The sequence below is a fragment of the Schistocerca gregaria genome, chromosome 11, assembly GCF_023897955.1.
Source record: "Schistocerca gregaria isolate iqSchGreg1 chromosome 11, iqSchGreg1.2, whole genome shotgun sequence".
Classification (NCBI taxonomy): Eukaryota; Metazoa; Arthropoda; class Insecta; order Orthoptera; family Acrididae; genus Schistocerca; species Schistocerca gregaria.
In genome coordinates, this window is record NC_064930.1 from 70751999 (window position 1) to 70774810 (window position 22812).

General features: G+C 46.3%; 1 protein-coding gene and 2 non-coding genes across 3 annotated transcripts in view; all 3 read right to left on the bottom strand.

The window, feature by feature from the left end:
* Positions 1–22812, bottom strand: part of LOC126295216 (growth factor receptor-bound protein 14-like) — an 857388-nt gene that overhangs the window by 223463 nt on the left and 611113 nt on the right. The gene's annotated exons all lie outside the window — the stretch shown is intronic.
* On the bottom strand, positions 11445–11519 carry Trnap-cgg (transfer RNA proline (anticodon CGG)). The gene has a single exon. It is a non-coding gene; the product is annotated as a tRNA-Pro (tRNA).
* Positions 12297–12371, bottom strand: Trnap-cgg (transfer RNA proline (anticodon CGG)). The gene has a single exon. It is a non-coding gene; the product is annotated as a tRNA-Pro (tRNA).

Below are 22812 nucleotides of genomic sequence, written 5' to 3' on the forward strand. Positions count from 1 at the left end.
TTTGAACCATTTTGAACCTTAACAGAGATGTCCTATCATCCTGGTCAGTGTTTGCCACATATTCCTTTCTTCTCCGATCCTGCGCAGAACCTCCTCATTTCTTACCCCATTAGTCAACCTAATTTTCAGCACTCGTCTGTAGTACCACATCCGAAATGCTTCGGTTCTCTTCTGTGCCGGTTTTCCCACAGTCCACGCTCTACTACCAGAATGCTCTGCTCCAAACGTACATTCTCAAAAATTTCTTTCTCAAATTAAGGGACAAAACCACATTGGAAGGCTGTCTGACAGTGAGTTGTAATTTAATCAAATTTTGACATTATTTCATTCACATTTTTGTGGATTTCTGGATTTTTTGAATAAGTTCAGCTAAAAATAAAAAAGTTACGCTGTTATGTCCGCTGAAAGTAATGAATATAGTTCTACAGTTGCGTGCATTGTAGCCATTCCGATTTTCGTCTGAAATCGAAAAGGTTTTGATTTTACATTAATAGCTTATTTTATAAGAATATAAACCTCAGTGCAGGTGAAAATAGTGAAAATTAAAAATTTTGCTTGCTTCCGAACAATTTACTTCGATTTTCACGATTTTTTCTCTAATTATGCACAGAAAAATACTTCAGAAACATGATATCGTCTCACAAGTTGGTTCATATAATTCATAATTTTTTAAAGAATCGTAATATCAGTTTTAATAATGATCGGCTCTATTCTTTTTGAGCTAAAATGCACCCAAATGTGGAAAAAGCCGTTTAAAAATAAACGTGTTTGAAAAACAAATTCTCGCAAACTAAAAATTCAAGGAAGTTAACAATAATGTAGAATGCTTACCGATTAATCTGCGATTCCAGCACCCTACACTAATCCTTCTTCTTCCTCTTAGGCTTCGTTTTGCGCTTGCAGCAGTGCTTTCCGAGCTTCCTTCGTTTCCAATGAACTACGCCTCGCGCGCTGGTTATCCATTTGTTCGCCATAATTGAAGCTTTGCGTGTCTACTACAATTCCTGCCTCGTTCTTGACCATCAAAACTGGTGAATTTCTTTCATTGAATAAGGCCGCTGCTAAATACGATGCCAATTCAATGACTTTTAGCCCGGGGTCCAAGTGTTTAGGAGCTAATCGCCAAATAGTGGACTTAAAACATTCATTCGCGTTTTGTGTGTGGACACCTGAAAATTTCTGTAGTAATTCATCCCTAGATAAATCTTCATATATTGGAAGAATTTTCTTCTGGACTCGGTTCTATGCTCATAGAATCTAAACGAATGCGAATTTCCCTTTGATATTTGCCAGCGTATTGTTGGATAAATAAGCTAACGATTGATGCAATAAAAGATTGGATTTTTTTAACCTCCTAATGTCCTTCCCCCCCCCCCCCTCCTTCCCTTAAGGCTTATGTTTGATACTAGTAGACTTCTTTTGGCCAGGAATGTCCTTTTCGTCAGTGTTAGTCTGCTTTTGATGTCCTTGCTGCGTCCGTCGTTGGTTGTTTTTCTGCCTACGTAGCAGAGTTCCTTAACTTCAGTCCAGGTGTTAAGTTTCTCGCTATTCTCATTCCTGCTACTTCTCTCTACTTTCCTCTCTCTTCTATTTACTCTCAATCCGTATTCTGTACTCATTAGACTGTTCATTCCGACACCGTACGTTCCTACAAAAGCAAACCGATATTCTGATTCCTCCTGCGCACATCTCACGAAAAAACCTCGAAGCTAAGATACTCGAGCCCACACTGAAGCTTACCAGCTATTGCTCTTCGCGCGAACCACACGCGACTGGAACAGGGGAGGTTCAAAAATGGCTCTGAGCACTATGGGACATAACATCTGTGGTCATCAGTCGGCTAGAACTTTAGAACTACATAAACCGAACTAACCTGAGGACATCGCACACATCCGTGCCCGAGGCAGGATTCGAACCTGCGACCGTAGCGGTCACGCGGTTCCAGAGTGAAGAGCCTAGAACCGCACGGCCACACCGGCCGGCGAACAGGGGAGGTACACTAGTACACAAAGTACCCTCTGCCACACACTTCACGGTGGCTTGCGGAGCACAGATGCAGATGCCGTAATCGTTAACTCACCGTTAAGGATTGTCGCAGCATAGCGGAAAAGTTGGAGGTCGGGAGGTGGTCGCAGAGCATTACTCTGCGACACACACTCGCGTCCTTACGAGTGCAGTCCCAGCCACACATTCTTCTGTCCTGCTATCTCCCTTATGGCCGCCCGAAACCGGATGTTGCCTTCTGTCGATAGCTCGCGCATTAGATACACATTAAAGTAACTCGCGGTAGTGTTACCGGCGGGCGGCCAATCTCTTTCACGAAGCTTGTGACGACCTGTTGGAGAAGCGTTTTGTGCTCAGGTTTTGGTCATGACAAACCGAAACTAATTACCCGTTGTCTAAGATCGTGCTGTATAACTCGAGTAAGGACTTAAAGGTTGCCGGCCGGAGTGGCCGAGCGGTTCTAGGCGCTTCAGTCTGGAACCGCGCGACCGCTACGGACGCAGGTTCGAGTCCTGCCTCGGGCATGGATGTGTGTGGTGTCCTTAGGTTAGTTAGGTTTAAGTAGTTCTAGGGGACTGATGACCTCAGATGTTAAGTCCCATAGTGCTCAGAGCCATTTTTGAACCTTCCCTGTTCCAGTCGCGTGTGCTTCGCGCGAAGAGCAATGTCTTGTAATCTGCTTCAGCTGGCGGCTGTGGCTGAACGGTTCTAGGCGCTTCAGTCTGGAACCGCGCGACCGCTACGGTCGCAGGTTCGAATCCTGCCTCGGGCATGTATGTGTGTGATGTCCTTAGGTTAGTTAGGTTTAAGTAGTTCTAAGTTCTAGGGGACTGATGACCTCAGATGTTAAGTCCCATAGTGCTCAGAGCCATTTGAACCATTTTCAACTTGAAGGTCTTTAAGGTTGTTGATCTGTCCATCCTCATTTTCTGTACGAATTATACAGGGCGAGTCACTGACATTGCCACCAAGAATAACTCCGAAAGAATCTACATCTACATGTACATGACTACTCTGCAATTCACATTTAAGTGCTTGGCAGAGGGTTCATCGAACCACAATCATACTATCTCTATACCATTCCACTCCCGAACAGAGCGTCATACTATCTCTCTACTATTCCACTCCCGAACAGCGAGCGGGAAAAACGAACACCTAAACCTTTCTGTTCGAGCTCTGATTTCTCGTATTTTATTTTGATGATCATTCCTACCTATGTAGGGTGGGCCCAACAAAATATTTTCGCATTCGGAAGAGAAAGTTGGTGACTGAAATTTCGTAAAAAGGTCTTGCCCCGACTAAAAACGTCTATGCTGTAATGACTTCCATCCCAACTCGCGTATCATATCTGCCACACTCTCTCCCCTATAACGCGATAATACAAAACGAGCTGCCCTTTTTTGCACCCTTTCGATGTCCTCCGTCAATCCCACCTGGTAAGGATCCCACACCGCGCAGCAGTATTCTAAAAATGATAGGACCTGAAAAGTTTGTGGGAAAGAAGTTGCATGGGACAATGGGGGCCATAATATGACGTTAGTTTTCTGTTGTTAGGTGGGGTCGCTTCAGAGATATGAAGATCAATATATATATTTTTTTATAGGATACTGTATGGCTCCGAGCAATATGGGACTTAGCATCTGAAGTCATCAGTGCCCCAGACGTAGAACTACTTAAACCTAACTAACCTAAGGACATCACAATCGTCAATGCCTGAGGCAGGATTCGAACCTGCGACCGTAGCAGCAGCGCGGTTCCGGATTGAAGCGCCTAGAACCGCTCGGCCACCACGGCCGGCGGGATACTATATTTTGGCACATATTTTCTGATAGCGGCTATCGGGACGAATCCACTGATGTGTAACAGTAAGGTCTTTGAAGGTCAACGAAGGGCAAAAATTTGGAATGAACGCCCATTTAGAGAAGGTGTTCGAAGCGATGACCATTGGTATCTTCTTATCATGAATTGAGTGGTATTCCTTATCACATCAGCACTTATCGAAGGACATGGTTGGTTTGTTTGGGGGAAGAGACCAGACAGCTAGGTCATCGGTCTCATCGGATTAGCGAAGGACGGGGAAGGAAGTCGGCCGTGCCCTTTGAAAGGAACCATCCTGGCATCTGCCTGGAGCTATTTAGGGAAATCACGGAAAACCTAAATCAGGATGGCCGGACGCTGGATCGAAGCACGTGCTCTGACAATTCTCTCTCGCACATCTTCAGGTGTAGTCGGAACGCCATTATAAACAACGTCTTTTACGAATCCCCACAAGAAAAAATCCAGAGGCGTCAAGTCTGGCGAACGAGCCGGCCACGACACATCTCCTCCGCTTCCAATCCTACGATTTGGGATTCGTCTCTGCAACTCATTTCTAGCCATCAGCGAAAAATGTGCCGCACACCCTTCGTGTTGATACCACATTCTGTTCCTTGTTCCTAAAAGTATTACTTCCAATTAACAGACCTAATGTTTCTTGCATGAATGTTGTACACTTCGTACCTTTAAGGTTTCCTTCGATGAAATAGGGGCCTACATTTCTGTCCTCCAGAATCCGACACCATACATTCACCGACCACGTTTTTAGTGTGCAACTTGCCGCAGCCAACAGAGGCTTTCAGTTGCCCAATAAAGCATGTTCTGAAAATTAACATTTACATGATTCGTCAATGTAGCTTCGCCAGTATATACCAATTTCCATTTCCTCGTTAGTAACTTCCCTTTGCCGGATATGTTTCCGATGCGCTATCGATCCAGCTGTTCTCAGTTTATTATGCACATATTTAAATGTACGACGCGAAGAGTGAGTACGTTGCGGATATCTTTCAGCGTATAAGTCTCTAGCTCTCACTGAAATTCGTTGACGTTCTCCGTAAACGAGAAGTATACCGACTTGTTCTTCGAAGGAATACATCATTCACATTCACTTGATTCATATTAGTGTTGTACTGCGAAACCGTCGAATGATGTTTACATGTCAATGGTCACGTTAGATGAGTACGTCATATTCGACGAATATTTACCATTTGCACGATATGCGAGAGAGAATTGTCTGAGCATGTGCTTCGATAAGTGCTGTAGTGGTACGGAATACCGCTCAATCCATGATAAGAAGTTTGCAGAACTGCATTGATACCCATCGTCATCACTTCGAACACCTTCCTGTAATTGGACGTTCATGCCACCTTTTCGACCTCCAAAGATCTTACTGTTATACATCACTGAATTCGTCTCGATAGCCGCTATCAGATAATATGTAGCAGCCCATTAAAAAAAATAAAATACAAAGTCAACCTTCATATCTCTGACGCGACCTCACCTAGCAACAAAAAACCAACGTCGTATTATGGCCCCCGTCGTCTCGTGCAACATTTGTCCTACAAACTTTTCAGCTACTATTATACTTTCAGAGCTATTATAGGTGGCAATAGTTAGTGACTGATCTTGTATATTAATACCACGAGTATGTAACTGAATGCAGGTACTGTTTGTTTTGCCTGACGCGTTTCGCTCACTTTAGTATGGCATCGTCGGTGGTCTGAAACGCACTGCGTGACAAAAAAATAAAAAGTGAAAGCGAAATAGCCAAATGGCATGGCCGCATGCCAATTTAACTTCGTACACGTACGAGGGGTGTTAAAAAAAGGCGATATATCGTTATATCAGCATTTTATCCAAAAATATCGACAGATACCGGCGATATTAGAACCCCGAATTATCTATAACACTGTAGTGGCAATACTGAGTGCTGATATTTTTATTTTATATTACAATTCTTTCTCATTTTTCGGTAAATATTCAAAAATTGCTCTTTCGAAATTGTAGTAGAGCATAATTTCAGTTTCGCTGTATGAAGGATTCTTACTACACTTTGAATTTTCATAACGTGCAGCCTTTCTCTTTCACTGTGTGACGCAAGTATAGGAGAAACAAAAATGAAGTACGACTCAACGGAGGGAGTGCTTTTGAATGGAATAACAAGATTTTTAACGCAACTAGTGTACTATTTCTTCATAAGGTATTCAACAAAACAGTTGCTTAAAATGATGAACAAAAACCTAAATGACATGACTGGCCATTGCGATGCGATGGCGGAGAGGGGGACGCAATCGGTGCTAGGCGCTACCAAAAGAAATTGCAACGTTTAGCTTCACCACGCAGTTTTGCCGACCGTAGTGGCCGAGCGGTTGGTTCTAGGCGCTACAGTCTGGAACCGCGCGACTGCTACGGTCGCAGGTTCGAATCCTGCGTCGGGCATGGGAGTGTGTGATGTCCTTAGGTTAGTTAGGTTTAAGTAGTTCCAAGTTCTAGGGGACTGATGACCACAGTAGTTAAGTCCCATAGTGCTCAGAGCCACTTGAACCACGCAGTTTCGACACAGTCGCTGGCGTTTGCATATATGAAAGAAAGGGAAGTCGGCATGAAGTGTTCCGGACAAATCCGACATGTGACGAAACCGAACGACGGACCGATCGGACACCTTTTATTGTGCCACTGGCGTGCGGTTACCATTGGTAGCGAAGTGGGTATCGCCAATCGTGAAGCTGCATCGTTTTCCTTTCAGTTCTTGCTGTAAGGGGGAATAGGTAGGCTACTAGCTTCATCATGTACAGAATATCAAATAATAAATCAGTACTTGAATATACAGATCTAAAACTAGCACGCTGTAGTGGAGCGGTTGTCGGTGCTTCAGTCCGGCGCCGCGCTGATGGTACGGTCGCAGGCTCGAATCCTGCCTCGGGCACGAATGTATATGAGGTCCTTACGTTGGTTAGGTTTAAGTAAAAGTTTTCTGCGTTTGGTACCGCGTCAAAATGTAAAAACTACTACTGCTGCTATTACATTATGATGCGGTAACAAACCCAGAAAACTTTTATGTCGACTCACTCTGGCCGCGGAAGCCTACGCAATTATATTAGGTTTAAGCAGTTCTAAGAAGAAAAGGAATTTGTGGCACAACTTGACTAGAAGAAGGTTTCGGTTGGTAGGACATGTTCTGAGGCATCAAGGGATCACCAGTTTAGTTGGTTGGTTGGTTGTTTTGGGGGAAGAGACCAAACTGCGAGGTCATCGGTCTCATCGATTTAGGGATGGACCGGGAAGGAGGTAGGCCGTGACCTGTCAAAGGAACCATCCCAGCATTTACCTATAGCGATTTAGGGAAATCACGGAAAACCTAAATCAGGATGGCCGGACGCGGGATTGAATCGTCGTCCTTCCGAATGCGAGTCCAGTGTGCTAACCACTGCGCCACCTCGCTCGGTGCCAATTTAGTATTGGAGGGCAGCGTGGAGGGTGAAAATCGTAGAGGGAGACCAAGAGATGACTACACTAAGCAGATTCAGAAGGATGTAGGCTGAAGTAGTTACTGGGAGATGAAGAAGCTTGCACAGGATAGAGTAGCATGGAGAGCTGCAACAACAAGTCTCGGGGACTGATGACCTAAGATGTTAGGTCCCATAGTGCTTAGAGCCATTTCAGACACAAAACGAGCAGTATACACTATCTGATCAGAAGTATCCGGACAATGCAGCACTCCGTGAAGAATGCGCTGCCATTCCCCAAGAAACCTTCCAGTACCTGGTTGAGCGTATACTAGCGATGGTCTAAGCTGTCTTCAGAGCTAAGGCTGGGCCAACACCGTACTCAATTCCAGCATTACCGATGGATGGCGCCACGAACTTTTAAGTCATTTTGCCGACCGGTGTGGCTGAGCGGTTCCAGGCGCTACAGTCTGGAACCGCGCGACCGCTACGGTAGCAGGTTCGAATCCTGCCTCGGGCATGGGTGTATGTGATGGCCTTAGGTTAGTTAGGTTTAAGTAGTTCTAAGTTCTAGCCGACTGCCGACCTCAGAAGTTACGTCCCATAGTGCTCAGAGCCATTTGGACCATTTTTAAAGTCATTTTCAGCCAGGTGTCCGGTTACTTTTGATCACATAGTATACAAGGTATGGTGGAAGTGGACCTCTGCCACCACTGAAACTACCGCTACTCACGTACTGGTAAACCGCACCATTTATTCCTTTTACCCATAGCTTTCGTCTCTCCATCTGAGCAGCACTCGTGTATTCTCAACCAGCTTCACCCGGCAGCAACTAATCAGCCACAAACACTTGCAGTGATTCGCCAAGACGGTGGCACGTTAGCAAACACGCTCGCCCGGGTAGCTCCCGCAATTAGTCAGCGGAGACCGGGTGTGGGGCGGAGGGTGCTGTAAACACGGCTATTAATCTCCGGCACGCTGCCTCCGGCCCAGTTAACCGTACCTCAGTCGTCGCCGCACTCGCCTAATATCTGCCCCGAATCTCTCACTGTCGAATCCACCCTTGGTTCTAGGCGCTACAGTCTGGAACCGAGCGACTGCTTTGGTCGCAGGTTCGAATCCTGCCTCGGGCATGGATGTGTGTGTTGTCCTCAGGTTAGTTAGGTTTAAGTAGTTCTAAGTTCTAGGGGACTGATGACCTCAGATGTTAAGTCCCATAGTGCTCAGAGCCATCTGAACCATCAATTTAGCTCAAATACGTAGCTAGTGATTGAATCACGACACAGACACTTTAACAATCTTGGCAACAAATAAATTGCGTGGATTTGTACTCACAGTAACCAACTGATCAACAGCCTTGCCATTGAATAAGTTCAGCTGCTACAGATGGCTCTGAGCACTATGGGACTTAACTTCCCATAGTGCTCAGAGCCATTTTTTTAAAATCCTCCCTTGACGTCAAATATGTGCGGTCGGGCAAGCCTGCCTACTCGGATCGCTAGACAACACTCAAACAAATCGTATTGATGAGTTTTATTACGAAATGAACAATGAGAATACTTAATCTTCGTCTACACTTACGTGATTTCTCTGCTATTCACAGTAAACTGCCTCGCAGAGGGATCAATGAACCACCTTCAAGCTGACTCTCTACCGTTCCACTCTCGAAGGGCACGGCGGGATAACGATCACTTAATGGTTCAAATGGCTCTGAGCACTATGGGACTTAACTTCTGAGGTCATCAGTGCCCTACTTAAACCTAACTAACCTAAGGACATCACACACATCCATGCCCGAGGCACGATTCGAACCTGCGAACGTAGCCGTCTCGCGGTTTCAGACTGTAGCACCTAGAACCACTCGGCCACTCTGATCGGCAAACGAACAATTAAATTTTTCTGTGCGAGCCCTGATTTCTCTTATTTTATCGTGATAATCATTTCTTCTCCCTATGTAGGTGGGTGGCAATAGAATGTTTTTCGCAATCGGAGGAGAAAACTGCTGATTGAAATTTCATGAGCAGTTCCTGTCGCAACGAAAAATGCCATTATTTTAACGGTTGCCACTTCAGTTCTCTCGTGTCATGTGTTTGACACTTTCTCCCCTATTTCGCGATAATACAAAACGAGCCGCCCTTCTTTGTACTTCTTCGATGTCATGTGTCAGACCAACTCATGCGGATCCCACACCGCACAGCAGTACTCCAGAATAGGGCGGACAAGCGTGGCGTGAGCAGTCTCTTTAGTAGACCTCTTGCACCTTCTAAGTGTTTTGTCAATGAATCGCAGTCTTTGCTTTGCTCTACCCACAGTGTTATCTATGTGATCGTTCCAATATAGGTTGTTTGTAATTGTAATCCCCAAGTATTTAGTTGATTTTGTGTGACTTACTGCGTAATCTAAATTTAGCTGTTTTTTTTTTAATTTTTTTTAGTACTCATGTGAATAACTTGACACTTTCCTTTATTCAGGGATGCCGGCCGCGGTGGTCTCGCGGTTCTAGGCGCTCAGTCCGGAGCCGCGCGACTGCTACGGTGGCAGGTTCGAATCCTGCCTCGGGCATGGATGTGTGTCATGTCCTTAGGTTAGTTAGGTTTAAGTAGTTCTAAGTTCTAGGGGACTGATGACCACAGATGTTAAGTCCCATAGTGCTCAGAGCCATTAGAACCATTTTATTCAGGGTCAATTGCCACTTTTCGCACCATACATATATCATATCTAAATTATTTCACAATTAATTTTGGTCATCTGGTGACTTTACAAGGTGCCAAATCACAGCAACATCTGCAAACAATCTAAGAGGGCTACTCAGATTGTCTCCTATGTCATTAATGTAGATCAGGAATAACAGAGGGCCTATAACACTTCCTTGGGGAACGCCGGATATTACTTCTGTTTTAGTCGACGACTTTCTTGGCCAAATCAGTCCAAAAAAAAAAAAAAAAAAGTTGTAGGTTGTTTTCGCTTGTCTAGGCGAATGCAGATGCTTGCTCCTATGTTTCGCTCAGTACAGAACACAAGTGAATGCATCATTCTATGGAAGATAGATAGCCGGCCGCTGTGGCCGAGCGGTACTGGGCGCTTCAGTCCGAAACCGAGCTGCTCTTACGGTCGCAGGTTCGAATCCTGCCTCGGGCATGGATGTGTGTGATGTCCTTAGGTTGGTTAGGTTTACGTAGTTCTAAGTTCTAGGGGACTGATGACCTCATATGTAAAGCCCCATAGCGCTCAGACCCATTTGAAGACAAACTACACGCGAACACACGGCATCGCCATGGGAACACTGTACATACAACTCGCGCTGACCTCCATCGCTTCTACAATGTGTGTGTGTGTGTGTGTGTGTGGTGGACGAACGACGGCGCTCTTCGCCTATGCAAGTCACGCAGCGGATATATCCACGACCTCGCCACTATGGTAACCTCCCTATGTACGTCACCCTGAAGGTATATCCAATACCTTGCTGCTACAGCAATCTCATGGTCGAGTACTGCTCACGGCCTCCAACTGACCAACATTCCCACACCCTGTTGTCGTCTGCACTGGTCCCACAGCCTCCTCCGCACCTGCCACGCGCACAGCGGTCGATAGTAATCGATTACCGCGGTCGACCGCGGCGTGTGGGCGCCCAGCATATAATCCTGCGACCGACCCCCGCGACTCCTGCACGTCGCTCAGCCACTCCCACGTGCCGCTTTTGCACATAGATTGCCAATCTGCGAGCAGCTGTCTCAGCGCGCTAATTCCGCCCCCCCCTTTCCTTTCATTTGTTCATTTTTTTTCCCCCCACTCTAAAGTCCGGGACTTGACGTGAAGGGCGGATGAGCGACTCGAATGCGTCTCTGACATCACGCCAGGACGCGGGTTTCGCCGCTGTACGCTGACATAACGCGGGCGGGGGGGGGGGGGGGGGGGGAGGGGGGGCGTGACGAAATGTGGCGACCCTGTGTTAGTGGTGGTGGCTGGGCAGTCCCGATCACCGTTTCAAGCGCCGCCTGCGGTCCACATCGTCAGCAGCCAGAAGGGACCCGGAGTAGTGACTAACCTTGCCGTACATAGCAAAAGACGAGCCTGTTTCCGGTAAAAACCTGGGATCAACAGTTGTCCTCCCAGAATGAGATTTTTCACTCTGCAGCGGAGTGTGCGCTGATATGAAACTTCCTGGCAGATTAAAACTGTGTGCCGGACCGAGACTCGAACTCGGGACCTTTGCCTTCCGCGGGCAAGTGCTCTACCAACTGAGCTACCCAAGCACGACTCACGCCCCGTCCTCACAGCTTTTTACTTCTGCCAGTACCTCGTCTCCTACCTCTCATGCGAACCTTGCAGAAGTAGCACTCCTGAAAGAAAGGATATTGCGGAGACATGGCTTAGCCACAGCCTGGGGGATGTTTCCGGAATGAGATTTTCACTCTGCAGCGGAGTGTGCGCTGATATGAAACTTCCTGGCAGATTAAAACTGTGTGCCGCACCGAGACTCGAAATCGGGACCTTTGCCTTTCGCGGGCAAGTGGTCTACCATCTGAGCTACCCAAGCACGACTCACGCCCCGTCCTCACAGATTTTTACTTCTGCCAGTACCTCGTCTCCTACCTCTCCTGCGAACCTTGCAGAACTAGCACTCCTGAAAGAAAGGATATTGCGGAGACATGGCTCAGCCACAGCCTGGGGGATGTTTCCAGAATGAGATTTTCACTCTGCAGCGGAGTGTGCGCTGATATGAAACTTCCTGGCAGATTAAAACTGTGAGCCCGACCGGGACTCGAACTCGGGACCTTTGCCTTTCGCGGGCAAGTGCTCTACCAACTGAGCTACCCGAGCACGACTCACGCCCCGTCCTCACAGCTTTTTACTTTTGCCAGTACCTCGTCTCCTACCTCTCCTGCGAACCGTGCAGAACTAGCACTCCTGAAAGAAAGGATATTGCGGAGACATGGCTTAGCCACAGCCTGGGGGATGTTTCCGGAATGAGATTTTCACTCTGCAGCGGAGTGTGCGCTGATATGAAACTTCCTGGCAGATTAAAACTGTGTGCCGGACCGAGACTCGAACTCGGGACCTTTGCCTTCCGCGGGCAAGTGCTCTACCAACTGAGCTACCCAAGCACGACTCACGCCCCGTCCTCACAGCTTTACTTCTGCCAGTACCTCGTCTCCTACCTTCCAAACTTTACAGAAGCTCTCCTGCGAACCTTGCAGAACTAGCACTCCTGGAAGAAAGGATATTGCGGAGACATGGCTTAGCCACAGCCTGGGGGATGTTTCCAGAATGAGATTTTCACTCTGCAGCGGAGTGTGCGCTGATATGAAACTTCCTGGCAGATTAAAACTGTGTGCCGGACCGAGACTCGAACTCGGGACCTTTGCCTTTCGCGGGAAACTGCTCTACCATCTGAGCTACCGAAGCACGACTCACGGCCCTGCCTCACAGCTTTACTTCTGCCAGTACCTCGTCGTGCTTGGGTAGCTCAGATGGTAGAGCACCTGCCCGCGAAAGGCAAAGGTCCCGAGTTCGAGTCTCATTCCGGTACACAGTTTTAATCTGCCAGGAAGTTTCAGTTGTCTTCCCGTCCCAACATTTTTGAAACTGCATGTGACTCATGGTTGAAGATCACCTTTCGAAGTTTGCCTTCAAATATACAGTTATGGAAATAAGGTTCTGCCTTGAGCAATGGCGAATTCCTAGAACACCAATACATGTGGTGGACTGAGCTCACTGAAGTGCTATATCACTATGCTGTCTTCAAATACTGTTAAAAAAAATTAGCAGCTGAAATTAATAAACGCTAAAATGATGATTTGGCCCTGTCTGACTAACCCCTGAAGCAGATCTTAAGATCTCTTAATTCTATAAATTATAATCCAAACATAAATGGATGATGAAGGCAACTAATCCTACTAAATGACGAACTATGTTCCTGCTTAAATATTTATTGTAGATTTAAAATAAAAAACTTCTATGTTACAAAGTTTCCTAAGTAAAACTGCTAATCAATTGCCCAACTCTGCCCCTTATTATGCCTGCGCGATCTAATGTCAATAACGCGAAATGGCTGACATCATCCACGTACCAAACACGAGAAGACACTACTTTCAAAGATGATCTAAGTTGGTGTGGGACCTCAGTGGAAATAAACTAACGTGATCACAGCAGTTTAGCGTTTACAGCCCTAATATGGTTAAATGATGATGGCGGGAGAGGACAAAAACTCTACCATCTGCTGAGCAAGATGCATGAGACAAGACTTCAAGAAGAGTATAATAATTCCAATCCCAAAGAATGCAGGTGTTGACAGATGTGAAAATTACCGTACTACCAGTTTAATAAGTCACAGCTGCAAAATACTAACGCGAATTCCTTACAGACGAGCCGGCCGCGATGGCCGTGCGGTTGTAGGCGCTGCAGTCTGGAACAGCGCGACTGCTACGGTCGCAGTTTCGAATCCTGCCTCGGTCATGGATGTGTGTGATGTCCTTAGGTTAGTTAGGTTTAAGTAGTTCTAAGTTCTAGGGGACTGATGACCTAAGATGTTAAGTCCCATAGTGCTCAGAGCCGTTTGAACCATTTTTTTACAGACGAATGGAAAAACTGGTAGGAGCCGACCTCGGGGAAGATCAGTTTGGATTCCGTAGAAATGTTTGAACACGTAAGGCAATACTGACCCTACGACTTATTTTAGAAGAAAGATTAAGGAAAGGCAAACCTACGTTTCTAGCATTTGTAGACTTAGAGAAAGCTTTTGACAATGTTGACTGGAATACTCTCTTTCAAATTCTGAAGGTGGCAGGAGTAAAATACAGGGAGCGAAAGGCTATTTACAATTTGTACAGAAACCAGATGGCAGTTATAAGAGTCGAGAGGCATGAAAGGGAAGCAGTGGTTGGGAAGGGAGTGAGAGGGGGTTGTAGCCTGTTATTCAATCTGTATATTGAGCAAGCAGTAATGGAAACAAAGAAACATTCGGAGTAGGTATTAAAATCCATGGAAAAGAAATAAAAACTGTGACGTTTGCCGATGACATTGTAATACTGTCAGAGACAGCAAAGGACTTGGAAGAGCAGTTGAGCGGAATGGACAGTGTCTTGAAAGGAGGATATAAGATGAACATCAACAAAATCAAAACGAGGATAATGGAATGTAGTAGAATTAAGTCGAGTGATGCCGAGTGAATTAGATTAGGAGATGAGACACTTAAAGTAGTAAAGGAGTTTTGCTATTTGGAGAGCAAATTAACTGATGATGGTCGAAGCAGAGAGGATATAAAATGTGGAATGGCAATGGCAAGGAAAGCGTTTTTGAAGAGGAAAAATTTGTTAACATCGACTATAGACTTAAATGGCAGGAAGTTGTTTCTGAAAGTATTTGTATGGATTGTAGCCATGTATGGAAGTGAAACATGGACGATAAATAGTTTAGATAAGAAGAGAATAGAAGCTTTCGAAATGCGGTGCTACAGAGGAATGCTGAAGATTAGATGGGTTGATCACATAACTAATGAGGAGGTACTGAATAGAACTGAGGAGGAGTTTGTGGCACAACTGGATTAGAAGAAGGGACTGGTTGGTAGGTCATGTTCTCAGGCATCAAGGGATTACAAATTTAGCATTGGAGGGCAGCGTGGAGGGTAAAAACCGTAGAGGGAGACCAAGAGATGAATACACTAAACAGATTCAGAAGAATGTAGGTTGCAGTAGGTAATGGGAGATGAAGAAACTTGCACAGGATAGGGTTGCATGGAGAGCTGCATCAAACCAGTCTCAGGACTGAAGACCACAACAACAACACTTCATTCAACACGTAAACGTCACTGCAGATATTCGGATTTAGGTTATGACATCTACATCTACATGACTACTCTGCAATTCACATTTAAGTGCTTGGCAGAGGGTTCATCGAACCACAATCATACTATCTCTCTACTATTCCACTCCCTAACAGCGAGCGGGAAAAAGGAACACCTAAACCTTTCTGTTCGAGCTATGATTTCTCTTATTTTATTTTGATGATCATTCCTACCTATGTAGGTTGGGCTCAACAAAATATTTTCGCATTCGGAAGAGAAAGTTGGTGACTGAAATTTCGTAAAAAGGTCTCGCCGCGACGAAAAACGTCTATGCTGTAATGACTTCCATCCCAACTCGTGTATCATATCTACCACACTCTCTCCCCTATAACGTGATAATACAAAACGAGCTGCCCTTTTTTTGCACCCTTTCGATGTCCTCCGTCAATCCCACCTGGTAAGGATCCCACACCGCGCAGCAATATTCTAACAGAGGACGAACGAGTGTAGTGTAAGCTGTCTCTTTAGTCGACTTGTTGCATCTTCTAAGTGTCCTGCCAATGAAACGCAACCTTTGGCTCGCCTTCCCGACAATATTATCTATGTGGTCCTTCCAACTGAAGTTGTTCGTAATTTTAACACCCAGGTACTTAGTTGAATTGACAGCCTTGAGAATTGTACTATTTATCGAGTAATCGAATTCCAACGGATTTCTTTTGGAACTCGCGTGGATCACCTCACACTTTTCGTTATTTAGCGTCAACTGCCACCTGACACACCATACAGCAATCTTTTCTAAATCGCTTTGCAACTGATACTGGTCTTCGGATACACGTGCCATCATGATGTCACGCAGACGAATGGCTGGTTTCTGCATGACCCGCTGGGGTGTCGGAACGCCGACGCTACCGACATCCTGAACGGTTTTTTCAGCTCAGCGGGTTATTGCCGTACACCCTGTCTTCATTACAGCCCCACAAAAACGAGTCGCATGAGTTCGCATCCGTAGAATATGGCGACCAATCGATGCCCATGCCTCTGGGTACCCTACAGCCAGAATCCGGCCCCCAAAGTGCGCTCCTTCAGGACATCGAACACTCTCCTGCTCGATGGGGTCGAGTTCCGTCTTGCATGAACCACTTCGAAATCAGGGTCTCTTTGGATAGTGGGGATGAAATCACCCTCTAAAACCTTCACGTACCGTTCGGTATTCACCGTGTCATCAGGGAACATCGCACTGGTTACCCGTGACTGGGCGTTGCACACCACGGTCACCCGATGAGTGTGAAGGGACTTCTCGCTCGCAAAATGCAGGTTCTCAGTCCCCGAGTTGCGCCAATTTTCCTGATTAGAAGCCGAGTGCCTCCTAACTGGTGGAACTGATCTGCTGTTGGACTCCCTCCGACTAATAGGCGCTGCCCGTGCACGGTTGATTACGCCTTTGGTGACATTTCTGAACAGTGTATCTGTGATACAATATCGACAGTCAACGGTATCTCCACGAGTTGTGGGAACTTTTTTCGATGTATGTGTTTTGCCTGTCTGTTCAGGAAACTGCGTTTTCTCAGCGCTATATGATAAATCCTTATTGTTTTCTTCTCTTTTACTGCATCTCTGTGTTTCACATTGAAAAGCAACAGTTTTCCAATAAAACATGAGTTAAACATAGACAGTTTCAGTTTTGCTACAGTGTTTACTTTCAAACAACAGACAGGAGGATATGTATTTCGAACACAAACGTCCGATATGTTCTACATGTACATCCATACTCCACAAGCCACGTGACGGTGTGTGGCGGAGGGTACCTTGAGTACCTCTATCGGTTCTCCTATTCCAGTCTCGTATTGTTCGTCGAAAGAAGGATTGTCGGTATGCTTCTGTGTGGTCTATAATCTCTCTGATTTTATCCTCACGGTCTCTTCGCGAGATATACGTAGGAGGGAGCAACATATTGCTTGACTCTTCGGTGAAAGTATGTTCTCGAAACTTTAACAAAAGCCCGTACCGAGCTACTGAGCGTCTCTCCTGCAGAGTCTTCCACTGGAGTTTATCTATCATCTCCGTAAGGCTTTCGCGATTACTGAATGATCCTGTAACGAGGTGCGTTGCTCTCTGTTGGATCTTCTCTATCTCTTCTATCAATCCTATATGTTACGGATCCCACACTGCTGAGCAGTATTCAAGCAGTGGGCGAAGAAGCGTACTGTAACCTACGTCCTTTTTTTTCGGATTGCATTTCCTTAGGATTCTTCCAATGAATCTCAGTCTGGCATCTGCTTTACCGACGATCAACTTTATATGATCATTCCATTTTAAATCACTCCTAATGCGTACTCCCAGATAATTTATGTAATTAACTGCTTCCAGTTGCTGACCTGCTATTTTGAAGCTAAATGATAAGGGATCTACCTTTCTTTGTATCCGCAGCACATTACACTTATCTACACTATCTACATTGGGACGTTAGCCTTTTATATATCCCCACTCAGTTTCTAAACAGTTCACCGCTTCTGGTTTTTAGGGAAATTTAACAAGTCACTGGTCACATACATTCAGAAAGCGATCGTTGTGGGTTAATGCCTGACAGGTATGCAACACACCTAACGTACATGTAATACAGGTACGATATTAACCGATCCAAGCTGCTACAGAATCTATTGTAGCCTGCGCTTCCTTGTGATAGTTTACAGTAGTTTATAACTCTACTCTCCACTATTTAACCGGATGCATGTCCTAGTTAAATGCGTTTCCACACTATACCAGTTTGTGAGTTTCTACATCTACATCCATACTCCACAAGCCTCCGGACGGTGTGTGGCGGAGGGTACCTTGAGTATCTCTATCGGTTCTCCTATTCCAGTCTCGTATTGTTCGTGGAAAGAAGGATTGTCGGTATGCTTCTGTGTGGGCTCTAATCTCTGATTTTATCCTCATGGTCTCTTCGCGAGATATACTTAGGAGGGAGCAATATACGGATTGACTCTTCGGTGAAGGTATGTTCTCGAAACTTCACAAAAGCCCGTACCGAGCTACTGAGCGTCTCTCCTGCAGAGTCTTCCACTGGAGTTTATCTGTCATCTCCGTAAGGCTTTCGCGATTACTAAATGATCCTGTAACGAGGTGCGTTGCTCTCCGTTGAATCTTCTCTATCTCTTCTATCAACCCTATCTGGTACGGATCCCACACTGCTGAGCAGTATTCTAGCAGTGGGCGAACAAGCGTACTGTAACCTACTTCCTTTGTTTTCGGATTGCATTTCCTTAGGATTCTTCCAATGAATCTCAGTCTGGCATCTGCTTTACCGACAATCAACTTTATATGATCATTCCATTTTAAATCACTCCTAATGCGTACTCCCAGATAATTTATGGAATTAACTGCTTCCAGTTGCTGACCTGCTATTTTGAAGCTAAATGATAAGGGATCTACCTTTCTTTGTATTCGCAGCACATTACACTTATCTACACTATCTACATTGGGACGTTAGTCTTTTATATATCCTCACTCAGTTTCTAAACAGTTCACCGCTTCTGGTTTTTAGGGAAATTTAACAAGTCACTGCTCACATACATTCAGAAAGCGATCGTTGTGAGTTAATGCCTGACAGCTATGCAACACACCTAACGTACAGGTAATACAGGTACGATATTAACCGATCCAAGCTGCTACAGAATCTATTGTAGCCTGCGCTTCCTTGTGATAGTTTACAGTAGTTTATAACTCTACTCTCCACTATTTAACCGGAATGCATGTCCTAGTTAAATGCGTTTCCACACTATACCAGTTTGTGAGTTTCTACATCTACATCCATACTCCACAAGCCTCCTGACGGTGTGTGGCGGAGGGTACCTTGAGTATCTCTATCGGTTCTCCTATTCCAGTCTCGTATTGTTCGTGGGAAGAAGGATTGTCGGTATGCTTCTGTGTGGGCTCTAATCTCTGATTTTATCCTCATGGTCTCTTCGCGAGATATACTTAGGAGGGAGCAATATACGGATTGACTCTTCGGTGAAGGTATGTTCTCGAAACTTCACAAAAGCCCGTACCGAGCTACTGAGCGTCTCTCCTGCAGAGTCTTCCACTGGAGTTTATCTGTCATCTCCGTAAGGCTTTCGCGATTACTAAATGATCCTGTAACGAAGCGCGCTGCTCTCCGTTGGATCTTGTCTATCTCTTCTATCAACCCTATCTGGTACGGATCCCACACTGCTGAGCAGTATTCTAGCAGTGGGCGAACAAGCGTACTGTAACCTACGTCCTTTGTTTTCGGATTGTATTTCCTTAGGATTCTTCCAATGAATCTCAGTCTGGCATCTGCTTTACCGACGATCAACTTTATAAGATCATTCCATTTTAAATCACTCCTAATGCGTACTCCCAGTTTATTTATGGAATTAACTGCTTCCAGTTGCTGACCTGCTATTTTGTAGCTAAATGATAAGGGATCTATGTTTCTATGTAATCGCAGCACATTACACTTGTCTACACTGTCTACATTGGGACGTTAGCCTTTTATATATCCTCACTCAGTTTCTAAACATTTCACCGCTTTTGGTTTTTACGCTTTTGGTTTTTACTGCTCACATACATTCAGAAAGCGATCGTTGTGAGTTAATGCCTGACAGGTATGCAACACACCTAACGTACAGGTAATACAGGTACGATATTAACCGATCTAAGCTGCTACAGAAACTACTGTTGCCTGCTCTTACTTATGGTAGTTTACAGTAGTTTATAACTCTACTGTCTGTCCCGATAGCTGAGTGGTCAGCGTGACGGATTGCCGTCCTACGGACCCGGGTTCGATTCCCGGTTGGGTAGGCGATTTTCTCCGCTCAGTGACTGGGTGTTGTGTTGTCTTCATCATCATTTCATTCCCATCCGGCGCACAGGTCGCCCGGTGTTGCGTCGGATGTAGTAAGACCTGCAGCAAGGCGGCCGGACCTGCCCCGTAAGGGGCCTGCAGGCCAATGACGTCAAACTCTACTCTCCACTATTTAACGCGAATAGCTATACCAGTTTATGATTTTGTACGAAGCTAATTCGTAACATTCAGTGTTTGCGCTTACACCTCCATGATGACGTCATATACAGAACACGTACAGACATGATGTATCCGTTGTGGGCACAACCATTGTTTATGCCATATTACTCTCGAAGTTATTAGTGATTCAGATCTGACGTTATTTTGTCACAGACGAAAGTTCGACAGACAACGAGATAGGGTTCAAAAATGGTTCAAATGGCTCTGAGCACCATGGGACTTAACATCTATGGTCATCAGTCCCCTAGAACGTAGAACTACTTAAACCTAACTAGCCTAAGGACATCGCACACATCCATGCCCGAGGCAGGATTCGAACCTGCGACCGTAGCGGTCCCGCGGTTCCAGAATGAAGCGCCTAGAACCGCACGGCCACGCCGGCCGGCCAACGGGATAGGGGTTCGCACATTAAAAATGTAGAAGAATACAAAGATTGGAAAAAAAACATGAAACGAATAACTGAGTACGTAGGGTGCAAGTTCTCCTATGAGGTGAGAGAAGAAAGGACTTCGTGGCAGGCCGCGTCAAACCACTAAGAATACTGATGACAAAAACAATTCCCGTTCTCGAGCATAAATCGGCTCTTCGTGTGTATCCGACGGGCGGTTGTAGCATAGGAGGGCAAAGGAGCAGCGGTTGTATCGATAGGGGCGCCTGCAGCTATCGACCACTCGCCGTAACTGCCACGCGCTGGTACGGATTCCCTGCCCACGGCGAACCTGTGCTCCGCCGCTGCCCCACTACTAACTGAAACACCCAAAAACCACAGCCGAACTTTGCCCGTTGTACTGACACTGTACCGACACGCTAAAGCACCATTATCGGACTCTATTTCGCTCTGATCGAGTCGCGTTTAACATCTCCTGCTCGTAAGGCACAAAAATTGCGAAATTACGACGTAGGAAACGTAGCTGAGTCTTAATAATGGTAAATGCAACCTAACACTATAACGTAAGGTAAACTCCGTCCACAGGCCCTGGCGGACCGAACGGTACCGACCGGCCGCCGTGTCGTCCTCAGCCTACAGGCGTCACTGGATGCGGATATGGAGGGTCACGTGGTCAGCACACCGCTCTCCCGGCCGTGTGTCAGTTTACGAGACCGGAGCCGCTACTTCTCAGCCAAGTAGCTCCTCAGTTTGCCTCACGAGGGCTGAGTGCACCCCCGCTCGGCTGATCGGATGGTGACCCATCCAAGTGCTAGCCCAGCCCGACATCGCTTAATTTCGATCATCTGACTGGAACCGGTGTTACCACTGCAGTAAGGCCGTTAGCGAACTTTATACAACTCGGTTAGATTTCATCAGGTTGATTCTAAACTCAGTATCGAATGAGGGGATGCACCAGAGAAAAAGATGCTGGTGAGATCAGAACGTGCGGCAATAGCTTTAACCGGAACAACGGCTGTCTCAGCGGTGTATGGGAGCGGACACTATGTTGAGAAGCCAGCTGATTAACCCACCAGCCGGCCGCGGTGGTCTCGCGGTTCTAGGCGCGCAGTCCGGAACCGTGTGACTGCTACGGTCGCAGGTTCGAATCCTGCCTCGGGCATGGATGTGTGTGATGTCCTTAGGTTAGTTAGGTTTAAGTAGTTCTAAGTTCTAGGGGACTAATGACCACAGCAGTTGAGTCCCATAGTGCTCAGAGCCATTTGAACCATTAACCCACCACCTGTCGCAACCAACATCAGTGCAGATGTTATTCCGCTACAGACATCGCTGTAAGCTCTGGTAGGTTCCGTGACTTCCTGACGCATCCTCCTGCATTTCGCTGCCGTCTTCTGGCGTTATGCAGCTTCCGGTGTATTCGCTAGATATGTAGAGGAACAGCTCCAAATTTGGAGTAGGGGTAATAATATGATTTTTCGCCTTGTAGGTGCTGCACGACGATAAGCTGTTCAAAAACTACTCTCATGCTCATACATTAAGGATAATTGCAGGATGTGGTGCCACACAACGTGGCACTACACGAAACTGGCGCTAACAGCATAGGCACATCGGGAACACACACGACACACATATATAAGTATTGGTGATAAGTTGAGAAATCCGTCGCGAAACACACAAAACGCCACTGTTTCCTGCGCATGTGTCCCGAAATCAATATGTCGTCCTGAGTGGCCGAGCGGTTCTAGGCGCTCCAGTCTGGAACCGCGCGGTCGCTACGGTCACAGGTTCGAATCCTGCCTGGGGCATGGATGTGTGTGATGTCCTTAGGTTGGTTAGGTTTAAGAAGTGCTAAGTTATAGGGGACTGATGACCTCAGAAGTTAAGTCCCATAGTGCTCAGAGCCATTTGGACCGAAATCAATGTGGGATATGATCACCACGCACAAGTACACAGGCCGCACAATGAGTTGGCATACTCTGGATCAGGTTGTCGAGCAGCTGCTGGGGTATAGCCTCCCATTCTTGCACCAGTGCCTGTCGGAGCTCCTGAAGTGCCGTAGGGGTTTGAAGACGTGCAGCGGTACGTCAACTGAGAGCATCCCAAACGTGCTCGAAGGGGTTTAGGTCTGGAGAACAGGCAGGCCACTCCATTTGCATGATATCTTCTGTTCCGAGGTACTTCTCCACGATGGCAGCTCGGTGGGGCCGTGCGTTATCATCCATCAGGAGGAAGGTGGGACCCACTGCACCCCTGAAAAGGCGGACATACTGGTGCAAAATGACGTCCCGATACACCTGACCTGTTACAGTTCCTCTGTCGAAGACATGCAGGG